Source organism: Papaver somniferum, unplaced genomic scaffold, assembly GCF_003573695.1.
Source record: "Papaver somniferum cultivar HN1 unplaced genomic scaffold, ASM357369v1 unplaced-scaffold_132, whole genome shotgun sequence".
NCBI lineage: Eukaryota > Viridiplantae > Streptophyta > Magnoliopsida > Ranunculales > Papaveraceae > Papaver > Papaver somniferum.
The window spans coordinates 6,788,864-6,814,369 of NW_020622381.1; the positions used below are offsets into that span (position 1 = coordinate 6,788,864).

The 25,506-nt window shown below is 36.9% G+C and overlaps 1 pseudogene; it reads right to left on the reverse strand.

The window, feature by feature from the left end:
- Positions 1-19,773: 19,773 nt before the first annotated feature.
- On the reverse strand, positions 19,774-25,007 carry LOC113333271 (annotated as a pseudogene).
- Positions 25,008-25,506: the final 499 nt, after the last annotated feature.

Below are 25,506 nucleotides of genomic sequence, written 5' to 3' on the forward strand. Positions count from 1 at the left end.
ATATGATAAATTAGTTTTGTCTCCATGCTTTATCGATTATGATTCACTATTGATATTGTCTTATGATTTGAATACATGTTGGATCGAGTCGCGAATCGGTGATTTTGTATTCATCTCCATTGCTAGATTAGGATTTATTATACGCAAAAGTGATAGATCCCTGATTACAAGTAGCATGATTGTGATTATTGCTTGTAGTGATACATCCTAGTAGTCACATGTGAGTCATAACCTTTGTTAAAACGGATTAGTGCTTTTACACGTTCGATTGCTTTGGTTGGTCTGATTTCATAAAACTTAATGCATTTAGGGAATTAAACTTGATTAGTGCTTTTACACGTTAGGTTGTTCTCTTAGGTTGAATTCATATGCGCATCTTTTAATGTGTTTCTTGATGATAAGAGGAAATTAGCGAGATATTCTTGCGATCAAGGTATCCTAGGTCCTTTGATAAAATTTGAGATTAAAATATCAATTCTAATTATTGTGTAGAAAACATGTTCGTGAATGAAGATGAAATCCGTGACCAATACTTTCTCATCCTTGATTTGATTTGTTTACCTTTATTGTTTGCTTTTATTTAGTTTATTATATAAAAATCAAAAAACCCCCCATTGTTGTTTATAGGAAACCGAAGCATATTGACAACCTAAGTCCTCTCTGTGGGAACGATCCTTTCTTGCCCTTGCTATATTATATAATTTGAGTAGTAAGAAAGTGTAATTATTTTTGACGCCTACAACAACAATCAATTCTCTAGCAAAGTATTTCGGAGTTAGTCCATACAGATTGCTAAGCGAAATATTGGGTGGTGTTGTTAGACCCCCATTTTTTCAAATTTACTGTTTTTATTGTTTCTTAGAACTTTATTTTGTTTTCTGACATTATATGGTATCAATATGTAGCTATATTGATCTTTCGGATAATGAAATATGTCGTTAAGTGTCATTCAAGTGTCGAATAATTTTAAGTGTCATTCACCATAAATGAAATAATGATTTTGATTTTACATGTCAGTATCCTATCACCACATTGTAGTAGTACATATTGATATTACATGTCAGTATTGTAGCCTAAGCATGTTCTACTACATACTGATATGTAGTAGTACATATTGATATTACATGTCAATATTGTAGCCTAAGCATGTTCCACTACATACTGATATGTTCTGATTGTAGTGTAACCATCTTCCACTACATACTGATATGTAGTAATATATTGATAACCATCTTCCATCACTAAAAACAAATTGAAACCATTACATAAGATTAAGTGGAAACTTCGTGGTTTCCCAGCTGATTCACCATCTACGGGGGTCGAGGGGGCAGCTCCCCCTCGTATCACCAACAAAAAATCACTAATAAGTTAGACAATAACACAATTAAAATATCACTACATATCCACTATCTTGTTGAATCAGGATAAAAGGAAAAAAATATTTTTAATAAAGGATAAACTATTTTTGAACATTCCAAAAGATATGTTTAATATGTCTGAAGTACAAAACACAGTTTGGTTAAGTTAGCCTGTGTTAGTGGTGGTCCAGATTTGTCCTCAAAAAGATAAATCTATGGTTGTAGTTCTCTAGACCGCACCCTCATCTCGCACGTATAAGTGGTGGCCAAGATTTCATCTCCCAATTAATAAATCTATGGCTGTAATTTCTCCCATAAAACTAACATTTAATGACCCATTAATGGAAATCTAATATAATAAATATAGTAAATGATTAATATCATAAATGCCTAACTAATTAGTTTTCCACACTAATTGATAATAGTAAATGATTTATTAATTGCTCATAATAATGTTTGTTCACTATTGCTCATAATAAATAATCTATTAATTTTTTTCATTATAAATTTTCTCTTAATTAAATAAATAAATTTGTATTTCTATTAATAACTAATTTTGATAAAAACAGAAACAATATCGATAGATATTAGTTGCGATAGTAGGTTGTGGAAGTGGTGGCGGAGGTCGAATGAATCACTAATCTAAATGACCACGAATCACAGTTTGGTTTGGGTTAAACCCTATAAAGCACAGTTTGGATAACTTTGCCTATGTAAGTGGCGGTTCATATTTGTCTTCACAAGAGATAAATCTAGGGATGTAATCGTTTTTCATAAGTGATGGTTGTGATTGAGATTAGAAATGCATCTAATGGACAAAAATTATCATGTAATTAAGGTTCCATAATTCTTCATTATAAATAGTCTATTAATTAGTCATGATAATATTTTGTTAAATGTCAAATTAAAAATGATAATATATAAATTATTCTACTAATGATGATAATAAATATATTTTTATTAGCTAATACTTAGAATTAGTTTGGTATTGCTTGGAGCTTTACAAAAGTTCTTTTTCGATGTACATTATTGTGCGGAGCTATGTAAAAAAAAACAATTTGTTGCCGATGTACGTTACTGTGCCGAGCTTTGCAAAAAAAAAAAGTAATTGAATGGTTGAAAATTACAAACTAAAGCTAAAACTATTTTAAAAAGCAGACATATCTCTGAAAATATCATGTTCAACTATAGTTAGTGAGAAAATGAGAAAAGCAGACATATCTCTGAAAATTGTTTATTCTATTTTATTGTGCATAAAATAAGTAAATTTTCTACTATTATAGTACATACACATGTAATATTAAATTCACTAATTAGTATTATTACTAAAAACTATTATTTTTCTTAACTACTTTTTTAAAATCAATAATTTCTTAATATTTATTGTTGAAAATAAAAGTATATTTCAGTGATACGATATAACATAAAATGTAGTTTGAAAATAAAGATAATTATCTTTAAAGAATAAAATATAATGAATAAAAATTGGTGATCATATATAGATTCAGGTATAATTGTTGTCAGCTATAAAAAAGATGGGATAGAATTGGAAAATAAAATATGAATTAGGGTGAACTATAGCATTTTCTTTTGAAGCTTTTAAAAGCTCCTTCTCCCCCACTTTTAAAATTGATAGATTATGGAAGTGTACACTTTATGAAATCTTTATCAAACACTAAGATGAAAAAATATTGCTATAAATATGTTTTCAAAGTACTTTTTTTTAATGAAAAAAAGCAGCACCAATTAATTAAATTGGCTAACAATTTTATAAGTGGACCATAGTGACGGTGGCAAGTATTGGTGCCCAGTAAGTAATTTCGCATCGCCTCACGTATTTCTTGATAAATGGTTTAACGTTATTTTTATTCAATGATGATGGATAGCAGAGTTTATTGTTAGTAGAGCTTATTTTTATTAGGTTAATTACTTAATGATTTGAATTACTAACTAATCATGGTTTTATTATTTTTATGCAACGAATAACCTCACATTTGGAAGCATAATGTCATAGAATGTAATGGCCTGACCCTCTACCGATAATGTCCTCACTAAGACACTATGGCCATATGACAGTATTGGGTTTTCAATGGTCACCTGCGGTCATCTAGCAGCAGCTTCTTAGGTGGTTACCCATCCCAAGATTACTCAATACCGAGCATACTTAACTATAGAAATTTTTCGCCAACTACGAAGCCAATTATGCTGAAAAGGCTTCGGTGTTAGGAAAGGACAAACCATTACCTATATTATATTCCAACTTAATTTGGAGCCGTCCTCGGGTACGGAATTTGTTCAATCCTAGACTCTGGCATTTTTTCTCACCCATGAGACCCTTTCCCGACACAATCCGTCAAGCATACTCTTTCTCCCTCGACATGTAACCCGTGGTCGACTCTAATACCATTTGTAAGGACTTGATCCTCCGCCAATAATGTCTCCACTTAGTCACTGTGGTTATCCGACAGTGTGGGATTTTCAACTAAAACTGATGTGGTCATCCAACAACAATTTTCTGGGAGGTAGCCCATCCCTAGATAACTCTCGCCCGAGAACGCATAAATTCAGTGATTTTTACCAACTCTGGATCCAACTATGTTGAAAAGGCCACAATGTTACGAAAGGACAAGCCATTACCTATATTCCATTTGGTGAACTCTTCCTATCGAATTGAATTACGTACATAATATATATGGGAATTTTGAAAAACTAGAACTACATCGTATGTGAGTAAAATGGTTACCATCGGAAATGACTTGACATTTTAAAATATACTCTCTCCTTCCCACTATTAAGTGGCCTACTTTATAACTAAATTTAGTTATAAAGTAGGTCACTTAATAGTGGGACGGAGGTAGTAATATCTTAAGTGAATGAATTAGCTTTTAATTATGTCATTGAAATAGTAAGAACATACAATAAGCTTGGGCATCTCCATACATAGCACCGAAGCTTTTTAGTTAAAAACCCCACACCTCTTATCCCAAGATGGTCAAGTGGGGTTTGGTGTTATGTGGTCGGGCCCTGAGTAGTGCCTGATGGTCCATGAAGATCCTAACAATTGGTATTAGAGCCTGTGGTTGGGGCTACTGTCTGATCGTAGAAGTAGTTGTGGATGTCACGCTGTTTAGGGCGCAAGTGGAATCAGACTCAAGGTGAAGAAGGCAAGGCCCAAAGTTGAACTGGTGCTCAAGGTGGAGTTAGTGTCTCGCCCATTAACTCAGGTGGAGCAGGGTTCTAGATCGGCAAGGCAATGCTCAAGGTTGAACTGGCACTTAAGGTGGAGTTAGTATCTCACACATTAACTCTCAAGTAGCAGGGTTCTATGTGGGCAAGGAATGCTCAAGTTGGAGTTGGTTCTTTCCTTCTCATTAACTCAAGGTGGAGTAGGATTGTAAGGCGCATAGTGACAATAATCATGATTGATGGTATCATATACAGATGGTAATCATATGGTGAAGTCTGATTGGAATGGTGAAGTATTTTAATATCGCCAAGGTGGAGATTGTTAGAGTATGTGGCGCGATAAACCACTTAAGTATAGCTAGGGATAGTCCCACATGGAAGAAAGAGGAGTACATGTGGAGCTTAATAAGATTGGGCATCTCCTTACGTAGCACTGAGGCCTTTTAGATTAAAATCGCACACCTCTTATCCCAAGGTGGCGAAGTAGGGACATCATCGGTGCTATGTTGTCGGGACCATAGTAAGTTCCTATTGTCCATGAAGATCCTAACATTCTTCACTAAAATAAGGAAGATGCAGAAAGGTAATACCATTTCAAAAGATCGATAAGATATCCTTTTAAACTAAAAAACATATCAAATAATAGAAAACATTTGGGACAAAATATGTAAAAATTAATTTCGATATAATTTCATTGTTGGCTTAAGGATACAACTCGAAAAAGGAGAGACATAGTATGTGAGGATGTCAAGGCGGAAAATGCTAGAAAGAATTTGTGAAGTGAAGAATAAAAATATCTATCGGGTTTCCATTTACTTTTGCAACGATAAGAAGGGTAAACTTGATATTAATATATATTATATTTAATATTCATATATCGAAAAATGCATAACTAAATAAAATTATGCCCGTGCCATTACGGCACGGGTTAAGACCTAGTAACACAATAAGTCAAAGACACAATTCAAATGAGTGAAATAGATTATGTTTAATATGTAACGCAATAAGTCTAATGCAATATGCACTGTCAGACTACTAATAGCAATTAGGACTCTAATGTGTCAGTTTCCAACTGATTTCGAGTGGAGACGCTGTCAGCAATTTGCATGTTAAAGGAACTCTTTTGTTCTGAATCTTCAATTGCACTTCATCATCATATCCCAAAGGTACTCCCACATATTTATTTTTCGACTTCATCTTCATAAAATGCAAGACAAATAGTAGGCAGTCTGGTGATTTTCCTTGTTGAGGCGCTTCAAACTCATTGACTACTATATTCTTCAATGTTTCTTTTTCGTTCTCCATCAAGTATATGTTGATAGGTTTGAACATGAAATCTTCCATTTGTTTGGCTTCTGGATAACATATTACACTCCGTTCTTTCTTAGAAGAATTGTAGTAGTTGAACACCATTTTTTCGCAGTCATACTCGAGTAGCGTCCAATGAAGATTGCGATGGCACATTGGTACAAGAATCTTCTTGATACTTTTATCCATATCCCTTATTGGTTTGTAAACAGAATCTTCTACTCCTCCTTCGAGCTTATCCGGGAACTCGACATTGAACTGAAAACATGGATGTACTTGAATAGTTATATCCAATCATGTTTATGCAATATAGATATGTAGTGTACCTGTTCCTACATAAACCACAACAACACTGCAAGTACCTATATCCTACATACTTTAATATGAATATGTGGTATGTTAAATATGCACTTTAAGATAACTTACCCAAGCAGACGGATCCAGATGCAGGACATGTAAGTATTTTCTGTCTACTTCATGCATCGGCAGGTCGTTCTGAAACTTCTTGTTAAGCTTGTATTGTCCGTAGTTGAGAATATCTTGCTATAATTGCTTGTTATGTACCAAGTCCTCAACTGAAGATCCACCAACACAAAGACCACCTTCTCCCGTTCTCCAAGCAATTGAGCTGGAAAATAACGACGTAAAGGTTAGTATCCTTGTGTAACATACTGATATGTTCCCAAGGATAATATACCAATATGTATGGGTATTGCTTACATATCAAAAGTACATATCGAATATGTATTGCTTACTAAAATATAACAGTACACGAAAATTAAATCTACTATATGAATCAAATTTTGTCTATGTAGATGTTCCAAATAATATCGTCAATTAAGAACTCACTTCATCAAGGATGCATTATCGAAGAATGTGGAAAGGACGGTCTTTTGATCATCCTCCAAGTCATTATAGAATGGATATTTATTCAGTTTCAGGAACACCGCGCGGCGCAATTTAAGCTTTTTGTTCTTCTTTAGTGGTATTGCTTCTGTTGCTCCAGCTTTCGGCTTCTTAGGTTCTTTATATGAGGCCGAGTATTTACTTCCACTTTCATAAATGTCATCTTTCTTTTTTGTAGGATGGGCACGAGTAACGGGTCTGGTAGGTCTGTACAACTGCTTTCTGACGGGCCCCGCGACGGTCTTTTTGTGCAATGCTACCCTTCTTTGTTTCTGGCTTGGAGTAGTTGGTTACTGCATTTTTTATCAACATAAAAAATATGTAATGTACAAATAATAGTTGCTGATTAAAATTTCAGTACACGAAGTATGCACAAATTAACGTTCAGTACATATCATTCACCTGTTTTGGAACCTCCAAAACATCTTGTGATGGAACATCCAAAACATCTTGAGATGAAACCTCCAAAGTATCTTGTGAACCTTTTGGTGGGATGTTTTCTTGTTTCTTAGCTGCAACTTCACCTGCATCGTTCAATTCACTGGGTTCTTGTTGCTCAGTTGTATCTTGTGGAAATTCTACAGGGTGCAAATCTCTTCCAAATAAATTTTCAAATTGTTGACGTATGTCAATACCAAAAAGACCACAATTTTGATCAGTACCATCATCTGGAAGGAGGCCTGCATACTCTTCGACATAAATTCCGAATCCTGAGTTTGCCATGTGATGAGTGCTAAAAAGTGCATATTTCTATATATTTTTCTTGGCATTTAACTCATCTTTTGTGCATTAATTCTACATTTTATCCCATATTCTGTATTTTCATTGTTTTCAAGAATAAATATTTTTCTTAATTAATTTTGCATTTTTAGGTACTAAATAAAGCCTGGTTATCTCACGGAGCGAAAAGAGCAAAGGAACGACAAAGACTCTCGCTAGGAGGAAGCGAAGAATGATGTTTGCAAGAGCCGGATCAACTAGAAGTGGGATTGAAGAGGAAGAATTGTTCTTAAAGAAGATATGGGCTTGGCATACCCAAGGCCCAAAACCCTTACCCAAACCCATTTCCAATATCCATACCCGTCTCCATCGTTAGCCGTCAGATTGGATCACATCTGAATCCAATGGTCGCAACATCGCCAGTACATCAAAGTCTGAAGCTCCTGTCTAACACTACAACACCTAACTCCATCTTGAGCCGTCAGTTTCGTTGTACTTCCGCATCCAACGGTCGCTCCTCGCTTCCTTCCATCTCACCGTTAGATCAATCCTTCATCTCCACATCCCACGGCTCACCGTCGCGAAACATCAAAACTTGATGTCCCCGCCTAACATCCTAGTACCTAAATCAGTATACCCAAAACAAACACTCCCTCTCCTCAAACCCATCGACCTCCATCTTTCTCCCCTACCCCCGACAGTTGCAGAACCACCACCAGCATACCATGTCTCTGCAACTGCCACCACCTCACCTTCTGCGCCACCATCACCTCTTCCCCGACCATCGTAGACACCACCATCACATCCCCCTACCTCTCTAGCCACTTATTACATCAACTTCTCAACCATAGAACCCTAGTTTAGAAGTTGATGAAATAGGTGAGGTTAGAGACAGAAATTGAAGCATGAGAGAGGAGCAGGAAGGTCAGAAGAAGCATGGGTCGAGTCTATTTGCATCAGAGGGTGAGTTAATTTTATTTATTCTCGAAACCCTAATCCTGCTGATTTGGGGATTTTCAAATTAGGGTTTGTAGAAATTTAGGGTTTTGTAAAAGCTATAAATAGAAACTGATGTAGAATGTTAAAAGGGTTCTTGGGTCATCCGAGAAACCCCCTAATTGGGTTAATTTCATGTTGTTGTTTCAATTTCAATTTCATAATTCAGTTAATTTCAATTTCAAATATTTATTATGTTAAACTTGTTCTGAATCCACACTAGGGTGAGAAGACCCTTAAGCCATGATGGTTATCCATTAGGTTAGTTTTTGTTGAACTCAAAATAGCTTAGGCTAGTTAGATTCCTAAAAGCTCAACTGACTTGTGATTAGTGGTGCTGTAAGAAGACCACTAATGCTAGGGGTCAGTGGTAGTTCTAAGGGATTCACCAACCATATTAGTTAGAGACCTAGAAACCTAAATGACCTGTGATTGTTTATGCTTTAATCAGATAGGAAATGCTAGGGGTTAATCCAAGGACTTTAGGTAGTTAACTAGCCACATGACAAGGATTTATCCTAGGCTAACTAGCTAGGTGAAAGAGAATTCTCATCCATCTCCATACACTTCTTCACTGCTTTTTCCATACACTTCTTCACTGTTTTCATTTTCTTCACTGCTTTTTCCACTGTCATTCTTAGTCACTTTCTTTGCTTCCTGCCAACATCTCACAGTTATCTTTTGTCACTGCCTTGCATATAGAATTAGCTAGGAAAACTTCATAACACCCCAAGTCCCTGTGGAATGACCCTGTTCTTGCACACAAGCTACAACTGACCCTGTGCACTTGCAGGTATCACTGTAGGCATCCATTTATTCATCTTATTTACACATCTATAAAAGCCTACCAAGTTTTTGGCGCCGCTGCCGGGGACTTGGCTGTGCTGTTTTGAATATTTCTTAGCCATCTTGCATTTCATTCTAGTTCATTTGCATCATTGCATCATTGTCTGCATCAGCATCTTGCATCTGCATTGCATTCCTGCATCTTAGTGTAACTTGCATAACCATTGCATTTGCATCTTCCCTGTTTCAGTGTAACATTTTTTGCATTATTGCATCATAACTTGCATATTCATCTCTTGTCTTTGCATACTTACTTGCATTCATTACATCTTGTTGTTCTTACTATTTTGTTGCCGTGCCTCACTTTCTTCTTTGAGCTGCAGGTACAACTGAAGTCCTGCTCTGTGCCTTGTGGTGCCTCTGAACTTGTGGTGCTGCTGCTGTGGAGCTGGTGCTGCACTATTGTTGCTAGAACTTGTGCTGCTGTGGTGCTCCTGCTGGTGCCAGGCCAAGTCTGCTGCAACCCCTGCTACCTGCTGCTGGAGCTGCTGTTTGCATCTTCATCTATTTGTTTGCTTGCTGTTCTTGCACAGCATCAGAGCATCTTCTTGCCTGTTGCTTTAGTGCACTGCTGTGAACTGCTTAGCCCATTTGCACCTTTGTTGTTGGTTCTGCCTTGAACCTGGTGCTGCTGCTGCTAGGCCTGAAGTGGTGCTGCTGCCATTCATAAGCCAAGCCCAACTGGGCTTCAACAAGAGCTTAGGATGATCCAAAGCCCAACTGGGCTTTTGCAACCAAACTGAGCAGCTGGGCTGTGCTTAAGCAAGTAAGCCTAAACCCATTAAGAGAACCCAACCTGTGGGCTTCCATTTTTTATTTGTGGGCTTGTAATAATTTTTTCCATTTTTCTGTTGGGTTTGTAATTAATTTCTTGTGGGCTTGTTTGTTTAATTGCTTGTTTGCTTGTGGTGTTAGATTGATTTGGGCCTGTAGTTTTAAATTAGAAAAACTGAACTTTTGAAAGCCCAACTGGGCCTCAGACCAAACAAGCAACAGTTAGGCTATTTCAAAAGCTACCTTGGGCTTCAGTTTGCATACACATTGTGGGCTTAGTTCACCTTCCCTTGGAAAAGAAATTTCTCCAACCAATGTGGGCTTGCTCCCAACACTAAAACCAAAATTTTTGCTCCCAATTAAAAACCAAATTTTCTACCTCTTTAAAACCAAATTTGCTCCCATCAAAACCAAAAGCTCCCAAATGGGCTTTGTCTTCAAAGTCTAAAACCAAAGTTTTCAAAACCCAATAAACCAAAGTGTTTTCTTTTCCCATTAGGTCCAAATTTTTAAAACCCATTAAAAACCAAATTTCTTTTTCCAAACCCGACAAAACCAAATGTTACCCATAAAAACCAAATTTTTCCCAAAAATCCAAACCCATTAAAAACCAAATTTTGGGCTTTGTAACATAGTTACTTAGCTTTTGAGCCAAATCATGTCTAGATCTTGGTCTACAGTTGGGGAATACAACAAATCCCTTAGAGAACTTGCGTATGGACATACTCCACGTTATGAACCTCCCATAGACCATGATGTCAATAGTTATAGGAATTATTATGGACATTTTCAAAGTCCCGAGCCTCAATACATGAACCCTAATAACTATTCACACATGCATCATTCACCACAACGTGAAAATGAACATTTTGCTAGTGCCTCACTCACACAATCATCACTGATCGATCAATTAGAAGCTCGAATCAGCTTTAGAAATGCAATCACATGAGGAATCTGTCACATCTAATTTTCTTAGGCAACCTGAAATCTATGCATGTCCCGCATGTGGTAGTTTAGACCACCCTGTTGAGAATTGTCATATTTTGCATAATTTTAGGCAATCTAGAGAAAATCCAAGGTATGAAATGCCCATAAATTGTGAGAATGGTAGTCATTGGGACCATAATCAATCCTTTGAGGGTTGCGATCAATATTTTGTAAACCCTAATGACCATGCACACATGTACCATTCACCCAATTTGAACATGAAGAATTTTGTACTCCCATGAATTTAGACTCCACCCAGAAGCTTTAAGACTCAGTAAGCAAAACTTTTGATAGATCTACATCACGAATTCATGCTATTAGATCAGATTTTGCTTCACCTACAAAAGGAGGAAATTCATGAGGAAATGTATGTTGTCCCTAATGAAGTGTCTAGTCCCATTCATGTAAATGATGTTGAATATGAACCTAATTTAGAGGAACATGAATCGACTAATGACACCACCACTGTTAATGAGGACCAATATGCATGCTACCATGATGATGATTATGATGATATGTTAGAAGAACATGAAAATATTGTGGAACCTGTTGGTTCAAAAACATATGGCTTCTCGCCCTCGACCTTCATGAATGTTGTTTTTTCTAATACTCATTGTAATTCATGATTTTGATATTGACATGGGATTCGTACAATTATTCTGCGAAGATGAGCATGACATAGGAATAGTTGAATCTTCTGTAGACACTAATGCTATATGCATGAAAATATATTTGATGTGTCTGATTCTCTACCTAGGTCACATTGTGATATTTCTCCTGATTTGCCGATGCATGAGAATAAATTTGTTGATGATGTTGATGACTCTGATTGTGATCTTGCCAATTTGTTTGATGATTGTGAGCATGTTGTGACACGTGTAGAAGACTTAGGAGATGTTGATGTGATTAGTAATGATGTGCCTATCGTCCTACATAAGTCACAATCTGATGGCCTTCCACCCAACCTAGATTTGGTTTGTACCCATATTGTCAAACCGACTTTTCTGAGAGTCCCTAATCTTTTGGAACTGTGTGCTTCCCAAGTCCTTTTGGACTATTTTGCTTCTAAGTATAATACATTTGAGGAACCACAGTTGGAATTAGCATGTGTACCCGTCCCTAGCAAAGTTCATTTCGAGTTAGACCTTGTACATGATGAACCCCCAAAACTGCGAGATTTTGTTTCCAAAATTTTATCCGTTGAAAAATCCAGGTTTGGGGGTAGCTCATTTTGTTTCACAACTTCACTTTCATGCCTATCATATTATTATTGTGTGAAGCTGTTGAAACCTCTACACTTTGTCTTTTGGGTTGATCCTCAACTCTTTAGATTGTTAGTGTATGGTGAATTTTTTGTATATAATCCAGTAGATAAAATTTCTTAAAACCCTTTTGTTCCTTTTGTATATATTTTGCTAATCCAATATGATCTCGGCTGACATATGTTGGATTCTTGCCTTGAATAACGGAGTTCTAATATTGCTTTCGCCGAAATCGGGTATTCTCTTTCCTTTTTCTCTACTCAACATGATCCTCTTCGTATGTTGTATTATAATATTGTTCATATTTTGAAACATTGAGGACAATGTTTAGTTTAGGGTTGGGGGTGAAAAGTAGATACTTTGATAATATGCCATAATTGAAAACAAGAACTCCTTCTTTTTGAAAAAAATGAAAAATGAAAATAAAAAATAAAAAATAGAAAAAAAAAACATAAAAATGGAGCTCATTTACCTTGAAATGTTGACTCTTGTGCAAATATGTAATTATTAGGAGTCTTAGTCTAGATATTTAGGCAACCTGATTCTAGCACAATTCACATAGTGATAAGAAATTTGCACGCGCACGATCTACCAATACATGTATAGCCTCGATCTTCAAGGTGTTTGATAGGAAGTCACGATTGCCAATCACTTTAGAATACTGAACGAAACTTGACTAGCTTGTTCTTTGGTTGGTTGGGATAGAAGGTAGAGGTTACATTAAGAAAAACAACCATCGAATTTAACTGGGTGCATCAAAAAGGGCTACCTCTTGCAAAGTGTCATGTAATTTTTTGTTTCCTTTTGTATATGTATCAAAAGTGTTTCCATTTCAAAAAAAAAAAAAAAAAAATGAAAAAAATCAAAAAATCAATCAAGTATTTATCAATTCCATCCTCTTTGTTCCAAAAATAAAAGAGAGTAGTCAATGTAAATAAGAGTCATGTAAAGAGTCATCTTTTGTGTTTTATTGTAATAAGCAAGGAAGGGTGTATGCCATTGATGTACAACGCGAGTAATTGTGAAACACCTCCAACTCATTCACAATTCTCGTAAAGTCCGGACAGCTAGCTAGATTTCGACCTTGGTTCTTAGCCTGAGAAACTATCTCTTGGTGATTAGTAGTCATAACATCCGATCTTTCTTTACACATGTGTAGATACACTTTACACTCTTATCACATGTCTTTATTTGTTATCAGTGCTAGGATTGTGCCTTTGATAGCTAGATTGACATCTCCATTTTGCTGTGAGCTTAAACTGACTTGCACATGTCACATTTGATGGAATCTGAGCTTATATTTTGACCTAGAACTTTGTAGGTACGTTCTAAGCAAACCTTCACGAGACTTAACTCGTCCACTAGGGACACTTAGTGGTTTAAAAGGCTTAGTGCATACGCTAAATGCATTCGAGAGACCAGCGACAATGGTATAGGTAGGATTTCCTTAGCTTTGTTTTACTTGAGGACAAGTAAAATTCAGGTTTGGGGGTATTTGATGAGTGCTAAAAAGTGCATATTTCTATATATTTTTCTTGGCATTTAACTCATCTTTTGTGCATTAATTCTACATTTTATCCCATATTCTGTATTTTCATTGTTTTCAAGAATAAATATTTTTCTTAATTAATTTTGCATTTTTAGGTACTAAATAAAGCCTGGTTATCTCACGGAGCGAAAAGAGCAAAGGAACGACAAAGACTCTCGCTAGGAGGAAGCGAAGAATGATGTTTGCAAGAGCCGGATCAACTAGAAGTGGGATTGAAGAGGAAGAATTGTTCTTAAAGAAGATATGGGCTTGGCATACCCAAGGCCCAAAACCCTTACCCAAACCCATTTCCAATATCCATACCCGTCTCCATCGTTAGCCGTCAGATTGGATCACATCTGAATCCAATGGTCGCAACATCGCCAGTACATCAAAGTCTGAAGCTCCTGTCTAACACTACAACACCTAACTCCATCTTGAGCCGTCAGTTTCGTTGTACTTCCGCATCCAACGGTCGCTCCTCGCTTCCTTCCATCTCACCGTTAGATCAATCCTTCATCTCCACATCCCACGGCTCACCGTCGCGAAACATCAAAACTTGATGTCCCCGCCTAACATCCTAGTACCTAAATCAGTATACCCAAAACAAACACTCCCTCTCCTCAAACCCATCGACCTCCATCTTTCTCCCCTACCCCCGACAGTTGCAGAACCACCACCAGCATACCCTGTCTCTGCAACTGCCACCACCTCACCTTCTGCGCCACCATCACCTCTTCCCCGACCATCGCAGACACCACCATCACATCCCCCTACCTCTCTAGCCACTTATTACATCAACTTCTCAACCCTAGAACCCTAGTTTAGAAGTTGATGAAATAGGTGAGGTTAAAGAAAGAAATTGAAGCATGAGAGAGGAGCAGGAAGGTCAGAAGAAGCATGGGTCGAGTCTATTTGCATCAGAGGGTGAGTTAATTTTATTTATTCTCGAAACCCTAATCCTGCTGATTTGGGGATTTTCAAATTAGGGTTTGTAGAAATTTAGGGTTTTGTAAAAGCTATAAATAGAAACTGATGTAGAATGTTAAAAGGGTTCTTGGGTCATCCGAGAAACCCCCTAATTGGGTTAATTTCATGTTGTTGTTTCAATTTCAATTTCATAATTCAGTTAATTTCAATTTCAAATATTTATTATGTTAAACTTGTTCTGAATCCACACTAGGGTGAGAAGACCCTTAAGCCATGATGGTTAGCCATTAGGTTAGTTTTTTTTGAACTCAAAATAGCTTAGGCTAGTTAGATTCCTAAAAGCTCAACTGACTTGTGATTAGTGGTGCTGTAAGAAGACCACTAATGCTAGGGGTCAGTGGTAGTTCTAAGGGATTCACCAGCCATATTAGTTAGAGACCTAGAAACCTAAATGACCTGTGATTGTTTATGCTTTAATCAGATAGGCAATGCTAGGGGTTAATCCAAGGACTTTAGGTAGTTAACTAGCCACATGACAAGGATTTATCCTAGGCTAACTAGCTAGGTGAAAGAGAATTCTCATCCATCTCCATACACTTCTTCACTGCTTTTTCCATACACTTCTTCACTGTTTTCATTTTCTTCACTGCTTTTTCCACTGTCATTCTTAGTCACTTTCTTTGCTTCCTGCCAACATCTCACAGTTATCTTTTGTCACTGCCTTGCATATAGAATTAGCTAGGAAAACTTCATAACACCCCAAGTCCCTGTGGAATGACCCTGTTCTTGCACACAAGCTACAACTGACCCTGTGCACTTGCAGGTATCACTGTAGGCTGTCTTTGCTCTTATTTTATACACTCTTAAAAGCCTACCACCATGTCTAAATAATCTCTGATAGAGAGCTGGTCTATGTGTTCCAAACTAGATATCTCACTAAACAAAGGTACATCCATGAGAAAAAAATCTTCCACCGCTAATGCAGTGTTATACTCTTCATATTTCTGGGACATAACTTCAACTTTATCCTTTGTTTGTTGTATAGTAGTAAGAAACTCCTTTACTGCTACCTGCTGAACTTCAAGTGGATCAGTCTGCAAAAAGCAATTGAAACTGTCAACATAAATCTACTTACATATGTATTGCTATGTAAAACATGCTATGTAACAATACATATCAATATGTAGTGGTAGATACCACTACAAGAATGTAAGTATCTACCACTACATATCAATATGTAACAGTACATCTCAATACGTAGTGGTGGATACCACTACAAGAATGTAAGTATCTACCACTACATATCAATATGTAACGGTACATAGCAATATGTAACAGTACATAGCAATATGTAATGGTAGATACCACTACAACAATGTAAGTTAACATTGAATACAATAAAAAGTGAACATTAAAAAACACTTAGGCTGCATACTACTTACTGGTGTGTTTTCTATGCTATTTTTCTCTTGTATCTCTTTGACTTTTTGCTCCAAATCAGATTTAGCCCATCTTCTAACCTCAGAACGCTGAACTTCAACATCATGGAACTTCAATACTGCAGATGTTGTTGACAATTCAACTTCAGAGGTGGCATTAACATTTGTTTGTTCTTTCGGTGCTGACAAAACAACTTTAGAGCTGACATTAACATCTATTTGATCTTTTGGAGAAACTTGCACTTCGACGTCAACTATTGTGTCCACATCCAAATCTTCATTGGGGTTGCTTTGAGTAAGTGTACATCCCAACCTAACATAATCTTCATGGATGGCTTCTCTCTGCAAAAGGAAAGCTTTCAAGTAAATTTCTTCCATCATCAGCACAACCTTTGAAGCGTCAACCGTTGCTCCCTCTTGCTGAATTGTGTTCACTTCGCTCCATTTGGCAGATATTGTACTCCTCAAATCATCATATTTTATCTTCCAATCCTCTCCCCCCAATACCGTGTCATCTTTTTCCTTCTCTTCTTCCATTGGACTTCCATTTTCTTCTTCTTTCTCTTCTTCCGATTCAGAATTGCCATCTTCTTCACTGGAAGTTTTAGTATTTTCTTCCTCTTGAATCCTTCTTGAGATACGATTAAGAGTTTGTTTTTCTTGGTGTGTGATCTCGTATTTCAATTCAACACAACAACTACATATTATATATTATCAACAAAAATATCTTTATTCTCTATCACAACTACATATTAGATACCTATTGATATGTATCACCACATATTGATATGCTAATAACTACATAGTGGCACAACATATTGATATGTATCACCGCATATTCAATGCAAATAACTACATACTGGCACAACATATTGATATGCTAATAACTACATATTGATATGTATCACCACATATTCAATGCAAATAACTACATACGGGCACAAATAACTACATGTACTTATCAATATGTATTTTTTTTTCAACAAAATATGTACTGCAAGTTTACCTCATACTCGGAAAAATCAATATCCTTTAGGAACTCAGTACATATCTTTGTATGATTCCATCTAGCCACTCTTGGCACATACATTCCCTCAGGTTCTGTCACTATAGACTCGGGCTGCACCAAATGGGTATGCTCCGCAAACCATGGCTGTAAGTATTGATATGCAGTGTTAGATATACTATCAAAATGTAGGAAACCATGAAAAACAAAAGAGTTTTAAAGTAGAGAAAATCTTACAAACAAATAAACAGCACAACCATTAATGTTTTCTACGTTTTCCACGTGTTCATTCAGCTCTCGCTCTAAATTAGAATGAATGAGATCAGGCCATGAAATATTCTTGGTCTTCTCAAGATCAAGAACGAAACCTATATATTTTTAAGTCAAGGCGTTTGCATCATTTGTTGTGAAAAATAATGAAGTGCACATAAATAGGCAGATAAGCCTAACAAGATCTTCAGCATATTCCTCGTCTTCCTCAGATTCTTGAGAATCTTCATGTGTTTGATCACCCACGCTTTGCAGAGAATCTTCACCAGACTTATTTTTTATATTTATTGGTGTTCTTTTTAGGATTTTCAAGATTTCCTTCACAATCATTGCAGGAAAAGCCCTTTTGAAGAATTTTGTTTCACGCCATCCACTTTTTTTATTGAGAAATGTCAGCCTTAAATCATGATATTTCCTATTTAGAATTCTTGGCATCCCATAAATGAGTGCGATTTCTTCTGGTGTGGATACCAGCTCATGCGGTGTGCCATGCCTTACAAAGCAAAATGTAAGCTTGCTTGGATCTTGACCTCTCACGTAACAGTGTATCATTTTGGTGAGTGCCTCTTCAAGCTTCAACCAATGTTGTAAAACAAAACTTGTGTACCAGAACATTAGGAACAGGTTCCCATATGATGCCTCAGAAATCAGATGCAGCTGCAAGTTACTTAACATAAGTTTTATGTCTTCTTAATAGTGTTCAAAATCCCCCACAAGCCCCTGAACCCGGCTCGGTATAAACTTCGTGGTTTTCCAGCTGCTTTCTTACACTTATTACCACCTACACAATAACAAGAATCTAACACCATTACATAACATATCGATATATGATATGTAGTTGTAACATCAATATGTAGCTATGATATCTACCATGTATTATAACCACATATCAATATTGGAACGTTAAATTATAATTTTAGTATCTACTACATATCAATATGAAGTATCAAACATACATTACTACATACCTTCTTTCACGGGTACATTTGGTTTCTTGCCTTTTCCTTTTGGTGAAGGAGTAGCAGCTCTCAGGACAAGTGCTTTCTGTGCTTTCTTCCCCTTTGCTTTTGCTGAAGGAGTAGCAGCCCTTGTCGCTTTTTTTGTTTTTGCTTTAGTAGTAGCCGCTATTTTTTTTTTTTTGTTGTTGTAAACCAAAAACAGTATCAAAACAAATATCCAAAAACAGTATCAAAACAAATATCCAAAAACAGTATCACTACATATTCATAAACAAACACAACAATGTTATATGTATCAGCATTTAGGGGGATCGAGGGGGCAGCGCCCCCTCGTTATTAAGAATTACTATCAGACAACATATTCATATGTGGACAACATATTGAGCATAGAACAATATGTAGTATCATTCTCAAAGAAGTATCAGACAACATATTCATATGTAGACAACATATTGAGCATAGAACATATGAATCACACACTGCTTGTCAATATGTAGTGTCAAATTACATAAACAACAGGTGAAAACATGTAAACCAGACACTACATACAAAGATGTAGTGATTCTATTGAGCATAAATAGAAAAGAAAATCGACAACAAATTACCTATTTTCTGATTTACATTTGCTTTCTTCCTGTTTGTTGGTGAAGGAGTAACAACTTTACTCTTACTTCTTCTTGTTGGTGAAGTAGCATCAGGGGGGGTTTCTTTTGGGTTTGTTGTTGGTGAATCATCATCGTTTTTTCTTCTTCTTTTTGCTGGAGAAGGGTTTTCTTCTACGATTTCTTTTGTAATTGTCCTCTTAATTTTTCTATTCAATCCCATTTTCTCTCTTCAATTGAATGTAATGAAAATTAGATCTGAAACTTATGAAAATTAGGTCTGAAAATTGGGTCTGTAACTGTTGTTGATGAGTTTTTCGATTTCGATTTTCTGTAACTGTTGTTGATGAGTTTTTCGATTTCGTTTTTCTGTAACTGATGAATTTATTAAGAAATTTTTCTGTAACTGTTGAAAGAAGAGAGAGAAGAAAACCGACGAGAAAGAGAGAAGAAAACTGAAAAAGTAACTGACAAAAACGCGTATGTGTTACGGGTATAAAGGTAATTTCGTAGGCTTTTAAACCTTTCTGAACTACCGGATAAAAACTATATCCCGCTGGACTAGCCATTAACTCGAATCGGGTTTTCTGGACTAACTAGCAAATTTCCCTTTCTTTTTTCTTTAATGCTGGATCAGCAATAAACATTACAGCAAAAGGAACTATCCAGAAAACTTAAACAACATCAGATATGAATTTATGATGAAACACTCATATGAAGTGCTACTAGGGATGCATATAATCCATTCTCAATATTCATCAACTTTTCGTGTTTTCCTTTTTCTGAGATAACTCCATCTTTAACCACTGCGATAACATCAGCATTTTTTATAGTTGATAATCGATGTGCCACTACAATAGTAGTCCGGTTTACTGTAACTCGGTCCAATGCATCTTGCACTATGCGTTCTGATTCCGTATCAAGTGCGCTTGTGGCTTCGTCTAATAACAATGTCTTCGGCCCTTTGATTATGGCTCGTGCAATTGCAACTCTTTGCTTTTGCCCACCTGATAACTGAATTCCTCGTTCTCCTACTATCGTGTCGTACCCCTTCATTTTCAATCACATTCACAAAATTAGACTACAAAGATCAATTCATGAAGCCAGTTCAAATGGAATTATGTAAATACATTCTGTAAATTTTTAATCTGTTCTAACCCACTAATGAACTTGTGAGCATTTGCTTGTTCTGCTGCAGATGTAATTTCTGTCTCTGCTGCATTTCCTTCCTTTCCATAGGCAATATTGGCTCGGATTGTGTCATTGAACAAAACAGGTTCTTGACTTACTAAACCCATTTGTTGCCTCAACCATCTCAGTTGAAATTTCCTTATTTCGACACCGTCCAATGTAATGTTACCTGAATCAGGTCATAAAATCGCTGCAACAGTGATATTACAGTTGATTTACCGCTACCACTTTCTCCAACTAAAGCTACAGTCTGGTAAATGAAATTTATCATTATTACTATTTGATTGCGGAAAAAAATTATGTTAATGTGCAAGTGATCATTATATCTTGTCGCCTGTCGTTTGAGGATTATTACCTTACCAGAATGAACTGCCAAGTATAAGTCCTGAAATATCTGAACATCGGGCCTTGTTGGGTACTTAAAACTTACATGCCGAAACTCAATTTCACCCCTAACATGTTCTAGTGTAATGCCAGAGTCACTGCTGGAGTCAATTTTCCACTTCTGGTCAAGAATCGAAAATATAGATGCAGTTGAAGATTTAGCTTTACTCGAACTAGGTGCAAATGAGCTCGATTGAGAAATTCCTGTTGCTGCCATTGTCAGAACCAAGTAAACCTGTGAAACCAAAGAAGCATTATCATTAACAATGTCAAAACTTCTAGCTAAATTCAGCCTTGTGAGGACATAATACATACGCGGAAAAGATGGGGGAAGGTTGTTTTGCCATCCTGGATAAGCTTTCCACCAACAAAAAATATAGTTGCATAGATAGAATACACCAAGAAAAAGGAAACCCCATAGTCACTTCCACTAATCAAACCTTGTCTTATTCCTCTTTTTTTTGGGCCTTCACACTTCTCTTCGTACAATTTCATCACCTTTTCTTCAGCACAGAATGATGCGACTGTCCTTATACTCCCAACCGCATCGTTAGCAATTTGACTTGCATCCTCATACAGCATCTGCAAGCATAAGAAAATTATTATACCTTCAAAGATATAAGGTGTACCTGACATTTAAAAGGCCATACAGATTCGGATTGATCAAACCTCTGGATGTGCGCTGAATCCTGCCATTAGTTTCATTTGAAACCATCCACATACTCCTAACAGCGGTAGAAGACTTAGGAAAAGGACGGCCAATTGCCAATTAGCTTGGAAAGCGATAATCAAACCAAATATCGTTGTTGTTCCGTTCTGAACTAGAAGTGCCAAGGGATCCCCCACAAGACAGCGTATAGTTGATGCATCTGCAGAAAGCTTAGCACCAATTGCACCACTCGAGTGTTCGGGGTCATCAAACCAACCAATATCCATATGCACAATTTTCTCAAAACACATGATTCGGATACGCTTAATCAAATTACAGCCCGCCACCGCGAAGAAATAAGCTCTTGGGGGAGATGCCAGAAATGCTACAACTCCAAGTAGAATAAACATCAACGCTAAATAACGTGAATCTTTTCGAATTTCCCTTGGCGGTTTGAAGAGTGTCTCAATAATACCAGAAAATAATACAGCAAACATTGGAAATACGAGTCCGTTGATAGCTGCGGATATCACACCAAGTAGTAGAACAGGGAAATCTGGCTTGTTGAGATTCACCAGACGACATAATGGAACTTTTTCAGATAGTTTATCAAGTGAAGGTACGGAAAACATGTCATGGTCTTTTCGAGGGGTCTCTTGGATATTTAGTCCACTGTACTTGTGCTCAGAGGATCCATATGTTATGGATAGTCGTGGCGATATGAATTCACTTGAATGCTTATCAGTATCTTGTTGATCCTTTCCGGATACAATATTTGCCTCTTGTAGACGAATAAGATGGCAGTAAGCACTGTCAGATCTTTGAGGAGCTCCAAATGGGAACCTGTTCAAATAAGAGATTTAGCAAGATAGTACTCTATTTCAATTTTTATAATTCATCCTTTGGACTAATTAGTACCTTTTTCAACAAGTTTTCCTTGATGAATAACCGCAATCATATCTGCATTCTTTATGGTGCTTAGCCGATGGGCGACAATGATAGTAGTTCGGTTTACCTTTACCCTGTCTAATGCCTCTTGAACAATCCGTTCAGATTCCGCATCAAGCGCACTTGTAGCTTCATCTAGAAGTAGGATTTTTGGATCTTTTAAAATTGCTCTAGCTAAAGCAATTCTCTGCTTTTGCCCCCCAGATAACTGAGTTCCATGCTCGCCAACCAATGTGTCAAGACCCTGAAATACATAGAAGATGATTCAACACTTAATAGTTAAGCTGTGAATGGACAAATAATAAAAAGAAGTTGAAGAAAACAAAATGAAGAACCTCGGGTAGTTCGTCGATAAATTTGGCAACGTTGGCAAGTTCAGCCGCAGCTTTAATGTCTTCTAGAGTCGCACCATCTCTTCCATATGCAATATTATTCTTAATGCTACAAGCAAATAGGGCAGGTTCTTGGCTGACTAGTCCAACTTTTTCTCTTATCCATCTTAATTTAAGCTCCTTAAGATCTACACCGTCAATAAGAACTTTTCCTTTTTGTGGATCGTAAAATCTTTCAATTAAGCTAATCACAGTTGATTTTCCGCTACCACTTTGTCCAACTAAAGCTGAAGTAGTACCACTTGGTATACACAAAGAGAATCCATCAAAACTTAGTTCCTTTGGTCTAGTTGGATAGCTAAAATATACATCACTTAACTCAATATCGCCACGAATATCATCTAATATGATTCCATTAGCTGTCTCATTTGCATCAATCTCTGGTTTTCGGTTTATCGTCTCAAACATCTTGAAGGCAGCAACTTGTCCAGCAGCAAATGCAGTCAAGCATGGAGATGCTTGACCTATGGACCTATGCATGTATATCCACATAATGCAATCATATATTTGCGTAAAGAGTTCATAAATAAAAGCAAATTATGCATGTCCATCGGTACAAATACTTACAAGGAGCTAATCAAGACAATAATGATTACGTTAACGACAGAACCACCGCTATACCCTTTGTCAACTACCATACTTGCACCAAACCATGTAGCCAAGGAAAATGTACATAGCACTATAAATAAAGCTGAACCAAGCCCTAATCCAGCAGCTAAGCCCTCTTGGACACCAGATTTATAAGCACTTGTTAAGGCTTTGTTGTATTTTCTGATAGCTTCATATTCCCCTGTAAATGATGCAACCTGCATGTATTCATGAACAAGTTACACATTACCTCACAAATGTTTAGACATGCTTACCAACAAGGTTGCAAACTAAATTTTGTTCTATTGGTGACCATATATTCTCTAACAAAACATATGCTGCTTACTGTTCTGATTGCTCCGTGTTAGAATACGGGCATCCGACTCAAAACCAATTGGCAATGAGTGGAGAGGTCCAAAGGATTATAAACCGCAGGATCTTAGAAACCCAGACAATGTGGGACTAATAATCTCAACACGCCCCCTCACATGTAGCCTCGTTGGGTCTAACACGTGGAACAATAAATCGAGTAACGCGGAGTAAAGGTGCGGTCATTTGACTCGACACAAATAGCCTGTTCTGATACCATGTTAGAATACGGGCATCCAACTCAAAACCAATTGGCAATGAGTGGAGAGGCCCTAATAGATTATAAACCGCAGGATCTTAAATAACCCAACCATGTGGGACTAATAATAATCTAACACGCTTCCTCACGTTGGACAATTAAATCGGGTGACGCGGAGGCGCGGTCAACGACTCGTCGCAAATAGCCTGCTCTGACACCATGTTAGAATACGGACATCCAACTCAAAACCAATTGGCAACAAGTGGAGAGGCCCAAAAAATTATAAACCGCAGGATCTTAAAAACCCAGACCATGTGGGACTAATACCCTCAACACTCCGATTGTCTGGTCAACAACTACTGCAGCTTGGGAATAAGACTCTTGTCCACGAGAAGCCATCTTGGCAACAACAATTGCCACGGCAGCACCAGTGATAGCAAGAGGAGGAATTGATGATAACATAATTAGAGTGAGAAGCCATCCTTTGTAAAATGAAATTATAAAACCTCCTAGAAATGTCACTAAAAGTTGAACAAACGTTCCCACATTTTCGCCAATTGCATTTTGAATGAGAACAGTATCACCTGACATTCTCCCTACAACTTCTCCTGCATTTGTTTCGTTATCAAAAAAGGCAATATCTTGACTTAGTATAGTTTTCAAGTACAAACTTCTAATTCTTGATGCTTGTCTTTCCCCTGTGACTATCCAACAAGCCAATTCTGCAAGAAAAACAAGTGCGTACGGATGATGAATATATTTACATACTATACAACAATTAGAAGCTACAAAGGCATTTACATCCGGACTTACGCAAGAATGACGCCACGCCAGACCCCAGAGCCAAATAAACAAGTTCCAGTGATATCTACATATTTAAGCGACAATAAAATTAAGTTTGTTGCTTAAGGAAAAAAATAGGCCTGTGATTAATGTTAAATTAAATATGCTTTCAAGCTTTAAAGCTGTTGGGTTTAAAATGAAAGTTTACCTGAGAAACCTGCTTAAGTAAACCATCTGTGCTTGGACCTGTACCTTGTCCAAAGGTATTTACAAGTTTTCCAAAAAGAATGGTCAGAAGAGGCATCGACCAACCATTTGCAAAGGCTGCAATTGTGTCAATTACCATCAAGAGGATATCTTTAGAATCAGCAAATGAGAATAGCTTTAGAAATGGAACAGCTCTAATTACTGTAACTTTATCATCCATTGCCATTGGTAGTTCAACTGTCATGTTATCGCCATTATTCATCTTCTTCTTCTCATCCATAATCTTTCTTATTTTGGGTTTGACTGCAATCTACTGCACCAAATTTGATCTTTCTGCACTTAAATTGTTTTTATTCACCGCTTTCCTCTTACTTGTCAATAAATAAGTGACACCTTCTAAAACTACATCGATATGGTCGAGAAAAGTCAATGTGCTGTTTAACAGAGCTAACTTTGAAAAATGATCCAGTATCCATTTGTCTCCTTTTGTTTTTACATTGATTCCCTTGAAAATATACCATCCAAGTGAACAAGAAAAACAAGAAAAAAAAATACTGCTGTAGATGGAAATGTAAAATATGCTGGTCGATAGGTGTACAGCGCGGCGGCCACCAATAAAAATAGGCTATAAGAACTAAGATGTTTCAAACTTTTAATTCCATCACGTCAAATAAATCACAGTTTAGAAGACAAAATAGATGATACGGTTGTTTGATTCT